This window comes from Pinus tabuliformis, chromosome 1_2 (assembly GCF_031772625.1).
Source record: "Pinus tabuliformis cultivar Carrire ecotype Pingquan chromosome 1_2, CPIR1, whole genome shotgun sequence".
In the NCBI taxonomy this organism is placed as follows: Eukaryota; Viridiplantae; Streptophyta; class Pinopsida; order Pinales; family Pinaceae; genus Pinus; species Pinus tabuliformis.
The window spans coordinates 1,126,461,339-1,126,481,994 of record NC_142298.1 but is presented as its reverse complement, the minus strand read 5'-3'; positions in this window follow the sequence as shown (position 1 = coordinate 1,126,481,994).

Sequence of the window (20,656 nt, the reverse complement as noted above, 5' to 3'; positions counted from 1 at the left end):
CTACATGTTAGATTTATATATTATTCCTTAGCAACCATTTGAGCTATCCCTTGGATAGCTTGATATTATGGTACTTTCTAGAGCAATTTATTGTTCCTCCATTTGCAATCATCACTTGACACTCTGGTGCTGGATATAGGAAGCAATTCAATTCTTTTGCTACCCTACAATGAATAAAATTGTGGGTGCTTCCTGAATCAATCAACACTATTACCTTTTTCTTCTTGATTTGTCCTTCTATCTTGATGGTTTGAGGAGTGGTAATTCCCGCCAATGCATTACAAGATATGGTCGGATTTATTTTTTCTTCATCTAGGCTTTGTTCCTGGAGTATATCTTCTTCTTTTGACCTTTCTTGCTCCTTTTCTTCTTCCTCTTCACAATCTATGTAGAATAATTTCTTCTCAGCACACTTATGACCTTTAGTGTATTTGCTATCACAACTGTAACAAAGCCCTTTTGCTCTTTTTTCTTCCAATTGTTGTGGTGTCAACCTTATAGGTTGTGGAAGACTAGGGGCAACAACACTTCCGTCTTTATAGTTGTGAGTGGTATGCTTCCTGGTTGCCATAATTTTGCTTTCCATTTTTCTTGCTAACCTGAATGCCTTCTCTAATGAATCAGGTTCCCAAAGGCGAACATCATGTTGGATATTATCCTTTAAAGACCCTATGAACACATCAATCCTATGCTCCTCTGGAATATCTTTTACCCTTATGTTCAATTTTTGGAACTCCTCAATGTGCTCCATTACTGAACCCTTTTGTTTGAGACTTATCAATTGGCTAAAAAAAGTGTTGCTTTTTGTATCTTCATAATGTGCTATCAATTCTTCCGTAAAAATTGCCCAAGTGATAAATTGTTTACGAGAACAAAGCCATTGATACCATACAAACTGATTTGGTTCCAAATATACAATTTCCATACGTACCTTTTGTGCGTTTTGCACATTATTGAGATCGAAGAATTGCTCCATCTGTAATATCCATGTGGCGGGATCCTTGCCATCAAACTTCCTCATATCGATTTTTGGAATATGGTGATTCTTCGATCCAACATTAGCATCTATGGAATCATGATTAACATTTCTTTTGTTCTCATCATGAGTTTCCTTTACTACCTTTTCACCATTAGTGACCCTTTCTTGTAGCAACTTCTTCAATTCTTCCATGTCTGTCTTCAAATCTGCCATGTCTCTCTTCAAATCTGTCTTCGACTCATCCATCTTAGCTTCCATGCCCTTTATCTTAGATTCCACGCCATTTACCTTAGATTCCACGCCACTTATCTTAGCTTCCACGCCATTTATCTTAGCATCTGTTAACTTTTGTGAGCGTGACATTTGTTGCACTTGTTCTTGTAATTTTGATATATCATGTAGCATTTCTTCCTCTTCTTCATGAGTCATGCTAGAGCTTTCAGGTTCCTTACTAGGTGTTTGCATTTTCTTTCCTCTGGGCATCAGTTACCGATAATAATGCTTTACTATGCCCTTTGAATTCCGTTAAACCAAGCTTACACAAAAATTAAAAAAAAAACTACACACCTTTTTTCACTTTATAGAAGCCTGATATTGAATCTGATGTATCTCTGTAATTTCGGATCATCTAGTTCTGAAATTGCTACCTATAGTAGCCTTCTGCGTCCTCTTTCCAATGCCACAAGTCTGAGCCAAATTGGATTCTCCAAGGAAGAGTTATGTGAAATCTCCCACAGTGACTTGCTTTTAGACTAGTTCAGTAGAGCAAACTTGTACGACGTGCCACAAGTCACTGTTTTGACCTTTGAATCTAAAACATACACACACGAAACTACAGTCCGTCCTCTTTTTGTACCTTCTTACAAAATTTCAATCCGATCCCCAGAGAGAAAGTTATGACGATTTTCCCCAGGTCACCTGTTTTGAATGTAATTCAGGAGTCTGCAAAAAGACCAACTTCCTCAGATCATATCTCCGAAAATATCGTGCGAAAAGCTCTGAAATTTGGACCCAAGGTTCAACGCGATTTCTTCTCAAATGGGTTTTTTTTTGCGACTTCTGAAACATCACAGAAAAAAAGTTATAGCAAAAATGCCACGATGACCTGTTTGGAGCAGCGAAACCCTAGAATCCAAAGCTCTGATACCAAATGTTATGAAACCAGCTCAAGAAAAGATAGAAAAGATAGATCAACGCCTTAGAATTCAGCCTCTTCGAGGGGGCAACCTCCTTTACATTACATAAATGAAAAATTCTTGGATGATACAAATGACAAAACCTCCTTTCTATATATAGGAGTCTAAGGAGTCACAATATAATCCAGCCGACCTAACAATAATAAAATAAAGCCACAAAAATAACAATAGAGGGATTCTATGGGGCACAGAAATAACAATATGGGGGTAATAGGGGCACAACAATATAAATAAGGGGTATAACTACAATAGTAATGGGGTAATCACTAGTATTATAGGGACCCAACAGGCCTACTATGTCAAAAGCATCAAACCTCTTACAAAGTGTTGGTTGATTTAGGAGCCCCCTTGATCTAAATCTATATGTCAAAAGAACAAGGGATGGTATAGTGATTTTGGTCATCTATATGAATGATATAATCATAATTAGCAATGATCTTGAGGCAATCCAAAAGGTAAAATATGATTTTTTTTCAACTTTTGACATCCTTGATTTAGGCCTTCAACATTATTTCTTAGGCATGATAAATTTCTAACAAATTAGTGATTGTGTGTTTATGTTATAAACTAAGTATGTTAAAAATTTGTTGGAGAAGTGTTGTTTGGAAAAATTGTAGAATTTTTTTATAGTTATGAACTTTGGGATAAATTTATCAACTAAAAGTGACTCAAACCATTTAGTGGCTTAGTATATATGTAGCCAACAAACCAACAATAGTCCTGTTAAAAATAGAAAACCCTAACAATAGGAAATTTGGCAAATGATAGGTAATGTCTAGTACTGAATGAAAAGTGGTCATATGTGCCCCTAATAATGTATGAAAGAGGGTTCAATGATGGCTAGGAAGTAGGTCCTAATGAGGTCTTGATGAACCACTAAGTGCAACGTATACCAACGACAGAAGCCCAATATAGGTTATGTTTTCACTTTTAACGTAGATGTTTCTTGGTTTAGTATAAAAACTTGTAATAACACTCTCATCTTCTAAAAATAAGTATAAGGAAACAATGATTATAGCATTTGAGGGGTATGTTTGTGAATGATGCTCGTTGTGGAATTTCAATGGATGATATGAAGGCCATTATAGGTTATGCTTTTGCTTTTGTTGGGTGTGGAGCATGATTATTTAGAGGCCTTTGTTTCAGTCGGATGTATACCCCAAGAAGTTTGTACACCCCTCCATGCGGGGGCGGGGGTGGGGTGCGGGGGGAACTTGTCCCCCCCGCGGGGGTCTAAGGGGGCTAATCCCCCCCGGCTGGGGGGTCTAGGGGCCAGCAGTCCCCCGGCGGGGGTTTCGGGGGCAGCGCCCCCAAAGCTAAAAACAGATGTAAAATTGCCTTGTAAAAGTATAGTAATTTCTAGTCAATCTGGGTCATTCATTAGGTGGATGATCTGATGGTAGAACTTATGTTTAGTTTAGGGTTTTTTGCCCTAGAAGGAAACCCCTCTCTTTGTATGAGGGCATTGTATTGAGGCTGTGTAATAAATGTGTATTCTCTGAGCGAGAAACTGAGAGGTGAGACTGTGAGAGAAAACAAAGGATATTAGAGCGGATCTGCTGTAGGTTGTGTCTCTTCATTTTGCTGGATAATAGAAAGGAAGGACTGGTTGTTCGGGGTGTACGTAGCCCAAACTGGGTGAACCACGTATATCTGTGTCTCTTTGGTTTATGTGTTTATATTTATGCAATATTCTATGTATTTCATTGCTTTGTAATATATAATTTTCTAACAATTGGTATCAGAGCCAAAGTTCTATTTGGCTGATAAACTCATAGGAAAGAAGGGTTCGTCGTTCGAGTGAGAGCAATGGCGAAAGATGGTATGTTTAGGGTCGAGAAATTTAACGGCCAAAAATTCTCACTGTGGAAGATTCAGATGGAAGATTATCTGTATCAAAAAGATCTGTACCTACCATTGGGCAGAAAAACAAAGATGTCGACGGGTATGACAGATGAAGAATGGAACCTTCTCGATAGAAAGGCACTCAGAACAGTACAGTTGTGCTTCGCAACGTTGGTCGCCTTCAACATTTCAAAGGAAACAATGACAGAGGGTTTGATTAATGTGTTGGCAAAACTATATGAGAAACCCTTGGCCTCAAACAAGGTATTTCTTATGAAACGGTTATTTAATATGAAGATGTTGGAAGGTGGATCTGTTGTAGACCATTTAAATGATTTTAATACTGTTACAAGTGAGTTAAATTCTATAGGGGTAAACTTTGATGATGAAGTTAGAGCTCTGTTATTCTTGTGCTCATTGCCAGAAAGTTGGAATGGTTTAGTAATGACCATTAGTAACTCTGTTTCAAGATCTAGTACTTTAAAGTTTGATGATGTTGTCGGTGCTATCCTTAGCAAGAAAATGCGACGGAAAAGCTCCGATGAGACATCAGGTAATGCTTTAAGTGTAGAGTTTAGGGGAAGAGAAATGGAAAGAGGAAAGAGCTCAAGATATCGCAGTAAATCAAGAAAAGACAGATCCAAGTCCAGATCGGGGATAGTGTGCTGGAAATGCGGAAAGAAAGGACACCTAAAGAAAGACTGTAGATCTCGGAAGGGAAAAGAAGGAGATGCACAACAAGAAAACAATCATGAAGCAAACATGACAGGTGAGGTGTTACAAGATGCTTTGATTCTTTCTTTCGAAAATATTACTGATTCCTGGGTGGTAGATTCAGGGGCCTCATTCCATGCCACACCTGATAAGAAATATTTTCATGACTATGTTCAAAGAGATTTTGGACAAGTCCGTTTGGGTGATGATAAACCTTATAAAATTGTTGGAATGGGTAAGATTCTTATAAAACAGCAGAATGGAAACCAATGGCTACTAAAGGAGGTAAGACATGTTCCAGATTTGAAGAAAAATCTGATTTCAACAGGGCAGTTAGGCGGTGAAGGTTGTGTGACAACTTTCACAGATAAAGCTTATAAGGTCACCAAAGGAGCCCTGGTAATAACAAAAGGCAAAAATGTTGGTACATTGTATTTATGCAATGGTATTTCTAACTCTGTTAATGCTTTAACTTCCAAAGGAGCAGATGCAGCATTATGGCATCATAGGCTCGGACACATGAGTGAAAAGGGGATGAAGATTCTCCACTCAAGGAATTTGTTGCCGGGTTTGAAGAATGTTGATTTGGACTTTTGTGAGAATTGCATTTATGGAAAACAAAAGAGAGTTATATTTCTCAGAGTTGGGAAAGAAAATAAGAGCAAAAAATTAGAGCTTGTGCATACAGATGTATGGGGACCTGCTTAGGTATCATCTCTCGGTGGCTCTCGTTATTATGTTACTTTTATTGATGATGCAACTAGAAAAACTTGGATTTATTGTATTAAGAATAAATCTGATATATTTGATACTTTCAAGAAATGGAAAGCTTTGGTTGAGATTGAGACAGGAAAGAAATTGAAGTGTCTCGGATCAGACAATGGAGGTGAATATTGCAACAAAGAGTTTGATAGGTACTATTTAGAGCATGGAATTCACTAGAGAAGACAGTTCCAAGAATACCACAAAAAAATGGTGTGTCAGAAAGGATGAATAGAACAATCATGGAGCATGCAAGGTGCATGAGATTGCATACAGGATTGCCTTTACAATTTTGGGTAGATGCTGTAGATATTGTTGTTTATCTAATAAACAAAGGGCCTTTAAGTTCCTTGGATGGTGGTGTTCTAGAGGAAGCATGGACAGGTAAAAAGGTAAGCTACTCTTTTTTAAAGCCTTTTGGTTGTGAGGCCTTTGTCCATATTAATAAACAAAATAGAACAAAGCTTGAGGCAAAGTCAAAGAAATGTACCTTTATTGGATATGGTGTTAATGATTTTGGTTATCGCTTATATGATTACGAAAATCACAAAATCATTAGGAGCAGAGATGTAATATTCAATGAAAAGGTCTTGTATAAGAATCAGTTGCAGGAAAAGAAACAAGAAGAAGAAAACAAGGAATACGTGGTTCTTGATGAAATCACTGAAAAAGTAAATGTGCATGAAAATAATAATAATCAATAACCACAACAACAGCAACCACCACAACAGCAACAGGCACCCCAAACACCTGGAAGTGGTGTTAGAAGATCTACCAGGATAAGTATACCCCCTAGACGATACTCTCCTTCATTATATTATTTATTGTTGACTGATTCCGGTGAACTCGAATGTTATGAAGAAGAAATGCAGGTTGACAGCAGGAAGAAGTGGGAGGTAGCCATGGAAGAAGAGATGGACTCCTTAATGCATAACCAGACTTGGGACTTAGTCAAGTTGCCTGCAGGAAAAACTACATTGAAGAATACATGGGTTTATAGGCTGAAGGAAGAAGATGGAGGAAAACAGAGGTACAAAGCTAGACTTGTGGTGAAGGGGTTTGCACAGAAGAAAGGTATTGATTTTGATGAAATATTTTCTCTTGTTGTTAAAATGACTTCAATCAGAACTATTTTAAGTCTAGTAGCAGTTGAAGATTTGCATCTTGAGCAGTTAGATGTAAAGACAACCTTTCTCCATGGGGATTTGGAGGAAGAGATATATATGCAACAACCACAAGGATATGAGGTAAAAGGGAAGGAGAAACTAGTGTGCAGGTTGAAGAAGATCTTGTATGGCTTAAAACAGGCTCCAAGGAAGTGGTATTTAAAATTTGACAAGTTTATGTCTGAACAAGGTTATACTAGATGTCACTCTGATTATTGTGTTTATCTGAAAAAACAAAATGATGGTAGCTATATTATATTGTTATTGTATGTAGATGACATACTTGTTGCAGGGTCTAACATGTAGGAAATAAATGTGCTCAAAAGAAAATTGGCAAATTCATTTGCAATGAAGGATTTGGGAGATGCAGATCAAATCCTTGGTATGAGAATAACTAGAGATAGGAAAAATCTCAAATTAACATTGTTTCAGAATGAGTACATACAAAAGGTGTTGAAAAATTTAATACGCACAATGCAAAACCAGTTAGTACACCTTTTGCTAGCCATTTCAAATTTAGTAAGGAAATGTGCCCAAAGACCCAAGAAGACATGGAGTATATGTCTAAAGTTCCATATGCATCAGCAATTTGAAGCTTAATGTATGCAATGGTCTGCACAAGGCCTGATATTGCACATGCAGTGGGAGTTGTAAGCAGGTACATGAACAATCCAGGAAAGGAACATTGGATGGCAGTGAAATGGATTCTCAGATATTTGAAAGGTACCACAAATCAAGCATTATGCTTTGGTGGTTCAAACATTTCTCTACAGGGATATGTTGATGCAGATATGGCAGGTGACAAAGATAACAGGAGGAGCACTACAGGATATGTATTTACTATAGGTGGAACAACTGTCAGTTGGGTTTCAAAAATCCAAAGTGTTGTTGCAATTTCAACAACAAAAGTAGAGTATGTTGCTGCTACAGAGGCTAGTAAAGAAACGATTTGGTTACAAAGGTTTATGGGTGAAATGGGTAAGAAGCATGATATGGGCACGTTATATAGTGATAGCCAAAGTGCCATTCATCTTGCAAAGAACTCAATATTTCAATCCAAGACTAAACACGTACAGCTCAAGTACCATTTCATACGATCAGTGTTGGAAGATGGAGAGTTGAAGCTGCAAAAGATACACACTAGTCAGAATCCTGCAGATATGCTAACAAAAGTTGTAGCCAGGGAGAAACTGAGAATATGCTTAGTTTCAATTAGTCTTCAAGGATGACGATGAAGATGAGAAACAACCAGGTCCAAAGAAGAGTCATTGTCCGAAAAATGAAGCAGCGATGGAGTTGCTACAATCATTCTCTAAGTGGGAGATTGTTGGGTGTGGAGCATGATTATATAGAGGTCTTTGTTTCAGCTGGATGTATACCCCAGGAAGTTTGTACACCCTCAACGCGGGGGGAGTGCGGGGGGGGGGCTTGTCCCCCCTGTGGGAGTCCGAGGGGGGCTAATGCCCCCCGGCTGGGGGGTCCGGGGGCCAACGGTCCCCCGACGGGGTTACGGGGGCAGCGCCCCTGAAGCTAAAAACAGATGTAAAATTGCCTTGTAAAAATATAGTAATTTCTAGTCAATCTGGGCCATTCATTAGGCGGATGATCCGACGGTAGAACTTATGTTTAGTTTAGGGTTTTTTGCCCTAGAAGGCAACCACTCTCTTTGTATGAGGGCATTGTATTGAGGTTGTGTAATAGATGTGTATTCTCTGAGCGAGAAACAGAGAGGTGAGACTGTGAGAGAAAACAGAGAATATTACAGCGGATCTGCTGTAGGTTGTGTCTCTTTGTTTTGCTAGATAATAGAGAGGAAGGACTGGTTGTTTGGGGTGGACGTAGCCCAAACTGGGTGAACCATGTATATGTGTTTCTCTGGTTTTATGTGTTTTCTGTGTTTATATTTATGCAATATTCTATGTGTTCCATTGCTCTGTAATATATAATTTTCTAATAGCTTTTAACAAAGATGTTTCTTGGTTGAATAAAAAACAACATACAATAACACTTTCATATCCTAAAACGAAGTGTAAGCAAACAATGATTATAGTGTGTGAGGCAACATGTTTGCAAAAAATACCCTTTGAGTTACAAGTGGAACAAGTTGATACAATAAAACTTTATTGTTGTAACCAAAACACAGCAAAGTGTTTTGTAGTTAGGTAGAAATTCAAATTTTGTGAGTAAACAATGTATGTGGAGGTGCACTTCCATTGCTTTCCATAACTTGTAAAATTGAAGACATAACACTTTAATATTGTGCTTAAACTCAGCGACATTCACTAAAACTTATAATGCAAATAATTTCGTATAATTTTAGAAATAAATTTGGTAATATTTTCCAAATTAACATCAAAAGATGGTGAGTTAAATTTTATCATAGTCTCATTATATATTATACTTAATTCTTTGCAGTGACGAAATTATTAATATATTATACTTAATTCTTTGCAGTGACGAAATTATTTAATAATTACATATTTTATGATTTAATTTTCCAAATTAGCTATTTCACACCCGATATCATTATATCGATTATTACACATTGAATAAAAGATAAATATTATTATCTTTGTAAGAATGTGAAATTTTTATAAGATTCACTATCAATACACCCATGACTCCATACAAATATCAAATTAAATGGAACCGAAGGAACTATCCGATTCTTCGTTTGAAGGACCATGACTCCATACAAAGATAAAATTAAATGGAACCGAAGGAACTATCCGATTCTTCGTTTGAAGGAGAGCACCCGCTGGAGCGGAAGAATTGAGAATTTTTTTGAGACGAGGACATGATTGGAGATAACTTTATGATTATTTTTTTACGGGTTGTTTTTAGTGTGATTTTTTGAAATTTTTTTGGGTGGATTTTTTAAAAATTTCACAGAAATTTATTGAAATCACAAGTTTGATAGATAATTTCTACGTAATCAAATGCTTTAAAGACTTTTCACGGTGCTGAATCCATTTATATAGTCAAAAACCCAGTTTAAATAACACAAATTAAAATTTTATCTCAAATTTTTTAGATTCCTACACCAGAAATTTCAAAAAATCACATTGAAAACAATTTTTTTTTAAATTATGGGCAACAATTGTCTATGTCTATATTTAGATATCAACTAAACAAACTATATTTTAACAAACTATATTTTAATAATTAAAAAAAAAATTGACTTCAAAGCTTTCCCAATATGACTTCAAAATATCTCTGATACTTTTTATTAGTCTTTATTATTTTAACTTATAAATGTGTGATTTGAATAATACGAAGATAATCATAGTTTTGTAAAAGATATTCTCTTATGTGTTTTTACCGTTTGATTGCTTATTTAATAGATGATCAATGTGCTATATAATAATTGGATTATGTATGGTGTCTGATTATAGATGTATGGCATGTTAACAAATAACTAAAAAAAATTGTAGTTGCGTTGCAGCTATTGAGATTTGAATCTTTATCATAAATTTCACAGGTTTAGAGGAATTCAAATACTTTAAAATCAAAAAATTTATTATGAGTTTATAATTCTATATATTTTATTGTAATTAATAGATTGTTATTGATGTTTATTTAAGGTTTTATTTAAAATTAAGTTTAAATTATTATTTGTGATTAGAAGTTTTTGGAGAAAACAACCTTGTTTATATGTATTGGATGTGAGATGAAGCATGTGTTAAGTTTTTGGAGAAAACAACCTTGTTTATATGTATTGGATGTGAGATGAAGCATGTGTTAAGTTTTTGGAGAAAACAACCTTGTTTATATGTATTGGATGTGAGATGAAGCATGGGTTCAATTATAATTGTATCTCGGTCATATTGTGGAGATGAATTTTATTTTTCATCAAGGAGATTTCATGATACATTTTAACTTTAATAGTATTCAATATTTATTTTTCATTAAGGGTATTGCATGATATATTCTAGTTTTAATATTATTTGTACTGAATAAAAGTTTGAAGCATCTTCAAATTTTACGGAGTATTCGTTTGTAATTTTATGGATGTTATTATTCAAATTTTATTTATTTTAATTAAATATTTTAACCATGGGAAATAACTACTTCAAAAATTCTCAAGAAATTTTCATCATTTCCAAGTTGATACATGGTGTAAAGTATATGGTGTAGACTTAGCTTGTTTGACAGTGATCAACATGGATGAGTTTAGTCAGTCAAGCTCCGTAATCAACATGGATGAGTTTTAGTTTTAGATACTATTTGTAAAGTGTATGGAAGTCTCTACGATTTCAGCCCGTAGGGTCTTTTTTGGAAAAAGTCTCTCACCACAAATCAATATCTTTTGAAATATTGTAGGGTTAAAAATATATTGAAGAAGATCTATAATAAAAAAATATAGCCCATTTGATTGTGTTTTTGAAAGAGATAAATATTATAGGCCTGAGAAGATATTGTACGTTTAACCATATATTAAAGAGGAATCTATAATAAAAAATTTAGCCCATTTGGTTGTGTTTTTGAAAGAGATAATCATTATAGGCTTGAGATATAGAAACTGGAGACAAAAACAATAATAAAGTTTCTTGTTATATATTTCCATAACCAAAATCTTTTTTTTTTTTCATGAAATTTTGTTTTTGGAGATATACTAATGAGGAACCTATAGTTAAAATTTTAATTTATTTAGTTCTCTTCAATGAGAGGTGTTGAAGAGGTGTTTATTTTAAGTTTAAGGGTGTTTATTTTAAGTTTAAGGCTCGAGAAGTTTTTTTTTTTAATAGCGAAAATAACTATTTACACGAGTTCTAATTTTAACTCTTTGCTCATTAGTTATAATTTGTTGAAAATTGGATGACGTGTACACGTGTGTTTAGATAATTAAAATTTTAGGAATATTTGATAAACATGGATGAAGATATAGTTTCTTAGAGTTTCTACCTTCACTTTTTTTAAAACTTTATTTTTTTTATATTTGAGTGAATTTGAAATTATTTTATTTTTTTAATAAAAAATAGAGAGTAAATCCATGAAGATGGGTGATATTTTTTAATGAATAAAAATTTGACATTTTACATAATTTTGAAATTTAAGCTCTCAAAATTCATACCAGTCTTGTGAATTTTAACATGTAGAAAAAAGAAAATTTGTAGGGAATTGTGTGCTATTTGCAACAACTTCTTCTTCTTCTTTTTTTTTCTTTTTTTTTTTCTTTTTTGAATTTAATATTATGCCATTTAATGTGCCAAAATTTCATTTAATTAAATGTTTGTTCTTGCAAGTTTTTAAAAAAATTACCAAGTATTTTCTGAATTTAATATTATGCCATTTAATGTGTCAAAATTTCATTTAATTAAATGTTTGTTCTTGCAAATTTTAAGAAAAGTTACCAAGTAAGTTTTATTGTCATAAGCTAATTCAATGTTCGAAATATGCTTGAAAAAAACATGATCTACATAAAACATAGTAGATATGGCTTATTTATTTATTTATTTTATTGAAAAAGTATATTTTCCTATTGATTTCGAATTTGACTAATTAATATTTCAATCATATTTTATGCACCTTTATCTTCTTGCCAACTATTTTTCCATTGTTTACATAAATTGAAAAAATAAAGTTTACCCTTGGAGATCCCACATGTGTAGGTACATGCCAAAGGATTCATAAACCCCAATCCATTAACCCTAAATTATAACATAATCGTATTTTTCTTGACTGGATCTACAAAATACCATGGGAAAAACCATCATACCAGAACCATGTGCAAAACCATGGGTTGGTCTGCACATCATCCATGGGTTCGCCCGACCCCCTCGTTGCACCCATCACAATGTAACAACTGATGATCGTTGTGCCCATCACAATGTAACAACTGATGAGACTAGTCATAAAAGGAATATAACACATACCCAACAACAAGTTTGTTATTATATTTTGTTGTGTAGTTTTAATAATACTATTTTTTTTAATGTATTTGGAACCATGGAGAAAAATCTGCAAAACTATCAATATGAAATTGATCCACTAACGTCAACTTTGCCACCCCGGATGAAAGAGATGAAGCGGTTCAACCCATGGTAGTTGCACTTGTAGAAATTGTTTTAACCAAGGAGCCTAAATTTTGGAATTTATCCCTTGAAAAGGATTTTTATAAAGCTCAATTGAGGGCTTAATGATGATTTTCAAAACTACTTCAGTTGAGCGTTAGTTAAACCCTCGATCAAGGTCCTTGCACGTTAATAAAAATAACTCATGGCTAAAAGTAAACAATATAAATATGAAAGAACATTCATTGGGCTCTATAGTTTGATATAGGGTTAATTGAACCTATTCTAAACACCTCTATTGAGGGTTTACCATGCTTGTTAAGAAAACTTAATTAAGGGTTTGTTTAAGTGGTTGATTAAGGTTTTAATGCAAGGGAAGCAAGAGGTGGAAAAGAGGACTCATTATAATCATAAAGCAACCTTCAAGGCAAAGTTGATGCAAAAGAGTACCCATAAGCCTACGATAGGCAGAGATTGGGTAAACTGTTTGTAAAGTTGCTTTGTAAATTTATAATTACTTGTTGTTGTTTACCTATTTGGGTACATTTGTAAAGTGAACAATAATAGTCACCATGTGCAACAAGTATTTTTCATTGACATTATGTTATTGTCTTATTTATAAGTCCATATGTGTAGGGAATTTTGGAATGTACAAGTTGTCATCCAAGTTTGTCTACAAGTTTGTCATATACTCACAGATGCAAGTATTCAAGATGAAACTTCTTGTGAATAGAATATTCGTTTAAGACTGTACAACATGACTATGTTTTTGTAGGCAAAGCCAATTATGTCATTGAATTTTTGCAGTAGTGCAATTTTGTGTACAAGCTTAGTTTGAGGACAGTAAAGCAAGTTTATATTGCTTATGATTTACAAGATGGAGTCAAGTTTCTCTTTAACAATTGAACTTCAAGATGAAGTTGTTTTGAACTGTACAAATATGATATTAAAGAGAATGTTCAGATTCCAATCATCAGTGTTTTTTTTCCTGCATCAGCGATAAGAATTTTTGGCTCGATTCTTAACAGGACAATAGGTCTTCACGAAGAAGATAGGTGAAGTGCCTTGATTGGAGCTTGAAGGGAACCAATTGAAAAGATAGCATTTGGATTGAATTTTTGGGTAATTTTGAGTTTCAGCCTCATTTTATTTACTAGGAGAAGTAAACTTTTGGAGTCCAAAAGTTCCTAGTGGGGAGGTGTGATCAGGTGATCAAATTTTAGCTCAAAAATGAAAGTGCCTAGAAAGTATTGAAATTGATGTCAAGTTGAAGTGCTCGTCATTCTAAATCCAACGACGTTCGTTTCACCTCAATCCAACACCGTATGCTCAAGTTATCGTGTTCTGATCATTTGGCCCAACAACTAAAATGAGCAGGGTTGCTGACTGGGCAGTTGACTGGGCTTCCATTCAAATTACATCATCCAGGTTGACTCGGTAGGTATTAGCCAATGAGGATCTTCCAAGTGGCAGCCTTGTACTGGGTGAGTTGGATCATTGTGTTCGGTTCGTTTTCTTGTGGTAGCCAATGAGGGTGTGCCACATGGCCCAACCAAAGTCCACCACGTGGCACCCCATGGCTAGGTAAAATTTTGGTATGGATCAAACAACCTCAGCTGGGTTCAAACACCCGACCTCTTATCCTACACTGCAATGCCTTGTCACAAGGCCTCACGGTGGGTCTTAATAGTCATATGGTTGAACTATGATTTAAAGTTTAATTGGGTGCATATATGGGAGGAGGGGCTGGACTATCAGCCCCAACCCCTAGTCACCTGAACACCATACAACCCTAGGTGCAAAGGAATGGGGCTTGAGACCCAGCCCGAACCCTGGTCACAAGACCTGACACGACCACAACATAAGGCAGAAAGGTGCTAGTGGAGAGGGGGCTCGATGTAAGCTTCAGGTCTCAGTCACATGCAGCTCCGCGAGACCGTGGCAAAGGCGCTCGGAGGAGGGTGCTTGTAAGGGGACCAGCCCCAGGCCATATCGCCTTACATAGGACCATGGCGGACCGCAATGGGAGCTTCAATGGAAAGGGCAAGTCGTTGGCCCGACCCTCGGCCCTATGGGCACTACATGACCACAACCAAGAAGAAATGGTGCCTAGCCTAGCGGGGACGGGCAGTTAGCCCTGAACCTTGGGCCTATGGCGCCCATGTGGCTACAATTTCCACGCTAAAGGGTTATTAGGTAATTTAATTGTTCAAAAAATTACACCGTTGGAGGGAAAAATTATTGCCTCCCCAACAAAAACAAGGCAGATTTGTAGGAATGGAGAGCTTGTAGAGCCATATATTTGGGATTTTTTGTCCTTTTGAAGCCTAAGAAGAGTCTACTAGTGGTTTTTGGATATTCTAGATCCAATGGTGACCTCTATTTTCTGATTTGAGCACATCTAAAGGAACTTTTTTCAGGTTCAAGTCCATGCGTATATGGATCAATTAGTGTTTTGGAGAAGTTCCTGAAGGTGTTTGAGCATGGAGAAGACCTTGTAGGGGTATTCTTACCTTCATAAATTTATTGAAGAAGTTGTTACTTATAGGGTTCAACTCTTTTATACTTCTCTCACTATGTCTAGTGGAGGAAAGTTTTCTACTAGTCCTTTAATGTGGAATTGAAGTGCTTATATGTTCATGTATGCTCATTTTCAAATGGAGTACAGGGTCTTTGTAGGAGACACATTGTGTTGCTGATGTTTTCATGTTCGACTATAGGTTGCCATGATGTTTATGTGAGAGATATTTGTAGGAGAACATTTCCTTGAAGGGGAAATAACCACATGTTTTATCAACAAACTATTATGTACTTCTTTTCCACTGAATATATGGAGCAGTATAGCTATGTTGGCAGGCCCAAAGATGTAGCCCAAGAGGGATGAACTCCATCAACAAATCCTTTGTTCTACTCTTCATGAATGTATGTATGAGTGAAGTGATGTTGTGTTACTTATGTTTAAGTTTACTTGTGAAAACTAACTCATAACTTGAAGAGACCTTTTGGAAAATCTGTTTTGTGTTAAGACCCATTTTTCCTTGCAAAGCATCAGAGAACGATCCTTGTTTTTAGGAAGAGGAAATTGATCTCCTCCATTTTCAGAACAAAATAGAAGACGGTGTAGATTTTTTGGGTGGAAGAAAACGGAGAAGGATTTGGAGAATGTGAGGTTGAGGGGTATTTCTCACTCAGGGAGGAAAGGCCATGTGGCCTTATACACCAAGTGAATTTTAATTTTTCCTTAATGCTCATTGTTATAAATTCTTATTGAACCCTGAGGGCCATAAAATATACACAACTATGCCTGAACCCTATCCTTAACCTACCGATACTTGGACCAAACAAAAACTATCTGAGGTTCACTAATCTAACACATGGGCTATAGTTTTCAACCCAAACACTCCTTGAGGCTCAAGAACACTTCATGTGCTTCACATATGTCATTGTCATATATAAGATGGTTGGTCAACTCCCAGTGCTATGGGAGGCCCATGAAGGCGAGAGAGGTGGACACTATGGTGGGAAGGCCGATGTGCAGAAGGTACTATGTGCAGGGCTATGGTGGCCAACTTTGTTTGTAAAGAGTTATGATGATGCAAAAGGAAGGGATGGGTAGAATAGATCCATAAATGTTGAATACGGTGCACAACACTAGGGTGTTGGAAGAAATGCCTCTAAGCAAAAAAGCCCATGGTTTTTAAGTGTTTTTAAGAGACAAAATATAGAGTATATGGTTTATTGGCTACACATAAATCAAGGCTAGTCGCTTAAGAATTTAGACTCTTCATTAGTTGAAGGAGGCCCCAAGGGCCTAGTATGTCAAAAGCATCAAACCTCTTACAAAGTGCTGATTGATTTAGGAGCCCCCTTGATCTAAATCTATATGTCAAAAGAACAAGGGATGGTATAGTGATTTCAGTCATTTATATAAATGATATAATCATAAGTAGCAATGATCTTGAGGCAATCCAAAAGGTAAAATATGATTTTTGTTAAACTTTCGACATCCTTGATTTAGGCCTCTACATTATTTCTTAGGCATGATAAATTTCTAACAAACTAGTGATCGTGTGTTTATGTTATAAACTAAGTTTGTTAAAACTTTGTTGGAGAAGTGTTGTTTCGAAAAATTGTAGAATTTTTTTTACAGTTATGAACTTTGGGATAAACTTATCAACCAAAAGTGATTCAAACCATTTAGTGGCTTAGTATATATGTAGCCAACAAACCAACAATAGACCCGCTAAAAATAGAAAACCCTAGCAATAGGAAATTTGACAAATGACAAGGAATGTCTAGTACTAAATGAAAAGTAGTCATATGTGCCCCTAATAATGTATGAAAGAGAGTTCAATGATGGCTAGAGAGTAGGTCCTAATGAGGTCTTGATGAACCACTAAGTGCAATGTATACCAACAACGAATTCCAATATAGGTTATGCTTTCAATTTTAACATAGATGTTTCTTGGTTTAGTAAAAAGAACTTGTAATAACACTTTCATCTTCTAAAAATAAGTATAAGGAAACAATGATTATAGAATTTGAGGGCATATGTTTGCAAATGATGCTCATTGTGGAAGTTCAATGGATGATATGATGTCCATTATAGGTTATGCTTTTGTTTTTAATGAAGATATTTGTTGGTTGAATAAAAAAAAAACATGCAATAACACTTTCATATTCTAAAAACAAAATGTAAGAAAACAATGATTATAGTGTGTGAGGCAATATGTTTGCAACAAATACCCTTTGAGTTACAAGTGGAACAAATTGATACAATGAAACTTTATTGTTGTAACCAAAGTGTTTTGTAATTAGTTAGAAATTCAAATTTTGTGAGTAAACAATGCATGTTGATGTGGATTACCATTGCTTTTTATAACTTGTAGAGATTAAAGACATAACACGTTAATATTTTGCTTAAAATCAACCACATTCATTAAAACTTATAATGCAAATAATTTTGTATAATTTTAAAGATAAATTTGGTAATATTTTCCATGTTAACATCAAAAGATGGTGAGTGTAATTTTTATCATAATCACATTATGTATTATACTTAATTCTTTGAAGTGACTAAATACTTATACTCTATGTTTCAATTACATCTTCAAAGAGAAGATATTATTGTTTCCATGGATTTAAATTGCAACTATAGCTACATAAATGTTGATTTGGTGGAAAAAATCCAAACTTCTTGAAGAAACATCACATAGTTGAATGTTAATGGTGAAAAGTTCCTAGTATATATAATTTTGGTATTGTTCTTGGATAACACATTTTAGAATAAGGTTTTCATGCTTTCTATATAGGATTTTATGTTATGCTTTTACATTTTGGAACTTACCCTCTCAATTTGGAAAAGGAATTTATGAAGTTGTGGTTTAAGAGGAAAATTTTATCATTGCAAATAATTTTTTAGTCAAAACCTTCCCCAAGTGATATGAGACACATGAAGGAAAATCAAGCTGATAAAAATTGCTTATAGGAACCTTTTAGTGTGCTAAAAGAAAAAGAAGCAATGAAAGAGGATTTGGAAGAAGTAGAAATGATCATCCATCTTGGCTTCCACAAAGCTGCTTCTCTTTATGATGAACATTTTACTGAAAAAAGACAAATAAAAAAGAAAAAAGAAAAAGAAAAAGAACAAGATATATATATATATATATATATATATATATATATATATATATATATATATATATATATATATATATATATATATATATATATATATATATATATATATATATATGCTAAATATGTTGAAGAAAAAGTTAATGATCTAGAGGAAAAAAGATTAGGGTGAAACCAATGGAGCCATATCAACCTATGCACTACTATGAGAGGAAAAATTCAAGAGAGCTATGCACTTTTCAATAGCACGGGCTTGTCCAAACCCACATTTCTCAAGAAGGAAAAGTACGTAATAATGATTGTACTTGAAATGAAAAGAGAAAAATTGTGGGAGAATATTCCATCACATGTCATCACTAGTTAAGATTATTGGAAATACTGAGGGGGGTGAATCAATATTTCACTTCAATTAGTTAATTTTTAATTTTCAAAGCATTAAATAATATTAGTGTTACATCAAAACATAAATTATCAACACATCATAAGAGCACTATACAAGAAAATTTTAGGTGGAAACCCTCGTAGGAGAAAAACCACCAAATGTTTTTCTAATATAATTTATGAGTACAATATTTCTCAACTCCAACTTCCTAGTACTCTAGAAAATCATTTAGTTTACCATGAAGCTCCGACTCCTGAAAGGATGCTCCAACATCTTGATTTACTAGCTCCAATTGGAAGGTCCTTCCAATGCATTGATTTTATCAACGCAAACTAAAATGATGCTCTAACACCCTGTTTATGCCACTAAAATCCTAGCACCAACATTTGGGGATAACCAAATAGTCTGGACCTTAGTACAGCTCCTTTTCCGTTTGGTGTGGTGGCTCCAACTGGATATTATGGGACCAGTTTCCCATATAATGAATGGTTTGATGGATGATTGTTTTATAAGGTATAATAAAGATGATAAGTGCTTTAACCTATAACTCAAAAATATACAAATATACTTATCTAACCCAGGTCATGTACTAACAATGCAATTTCTGATTATTTCCAATAGACAAATAATCATATAGATGAATTACTAATCGATAGAAAGATGCATTCATAGATAATGATTACTTTGTTTAAGAAATTAAACAAAGTAATTATAAATAAAACATATCGCATTCATAACAATGTATATCGCTGACATATATCTTTAAAGTATAACAATTCTAAATCTTCAGAAATGACATGATAAAGAATTATTTGAAGAGCATACATACATCAACAATAGCAACTTTTAAAAGGAATGCTTCATCACATAAGGAAACAAGACAAAAGAACAGTGATAGAAATACCACATGCATTTGAGTCTTTCCAATGCAAATAACACTCTGATTCCACTTTCTTATTTGAGATAACTTCCAGGAGATACAAAAGTGCAGGTCTTGAAAAAAAATTCTTCACAAAAATGTAGAACCTTGATCCACTACTAATAAAAATATATTCAAAAGTACAAAAGTGTAACTTCTCAAGTCAATTTTTTATGCAAATTGAGGACCCTTTCTTAAAAGACATGAAAGGGTTTAAATAATAAAAATAAAAACTAACTGTCAATAAAAATCGCTTTGAGTTGTTAAAACTGCAAACATGAAAATCTGGGATTTGATTTATGAAAATAACAGTGCGATAGCCTTTGAACTGATTCATTGTATCTACTCCTTCTCTTGCACTTGCAGCTGACAAATTGAGAGCATTTCATGAATTTCTGGAGGATGACTCAGCCTAGAATGTAGTTGACCGATGTATGTGGCATTTGACAGCTCAGGAACCATGCGATTGACAGCGTCGACAAGGCATTTGGTGGCCATCTGCTAGTTGTGCGGCTTGACTAGGAAGAACCAAAATGCATCCCAAGCCAAGTTTGTAATTTGTCAATTTTTTCTTCTCTGTTAGCCAGATCCTTTCTCCATTGATTTTATAGCACTTTTTCCTTCGGGAGCTTTCCTGGGGAGCAATCGGAGATCAAGTTAGCTCCATATAAGTTGTCATTTACCAACTCGATCACACTGTTCATTATAGCCCTGGCTCTGGAAGTAGACCTTTCGGCCTTTATTAACTGTGATTGCCACTATGAAAAAAAGACTTCTTTGTGCGATTCTTAGATTTTTGGTAGATTAGCAGCGATGCCTTCTTGTGTATTTTGCCAAGAGAGAAATATTGTGACCTTATCATCTGCGTTTTCAAATTCCAACCTAGTGTCAACTGCCTATTCAATGAGTGATGCAATGATGATGCACAATGGGTCAACCAATGATATTTTATGCCAAAGGATATTCAGTTGCCGAGATAAGGCTTTAGTCACTTCTAGGGCTTCTTTCTTGAATTCATCGATGCTCGGATAACCTTTGAATT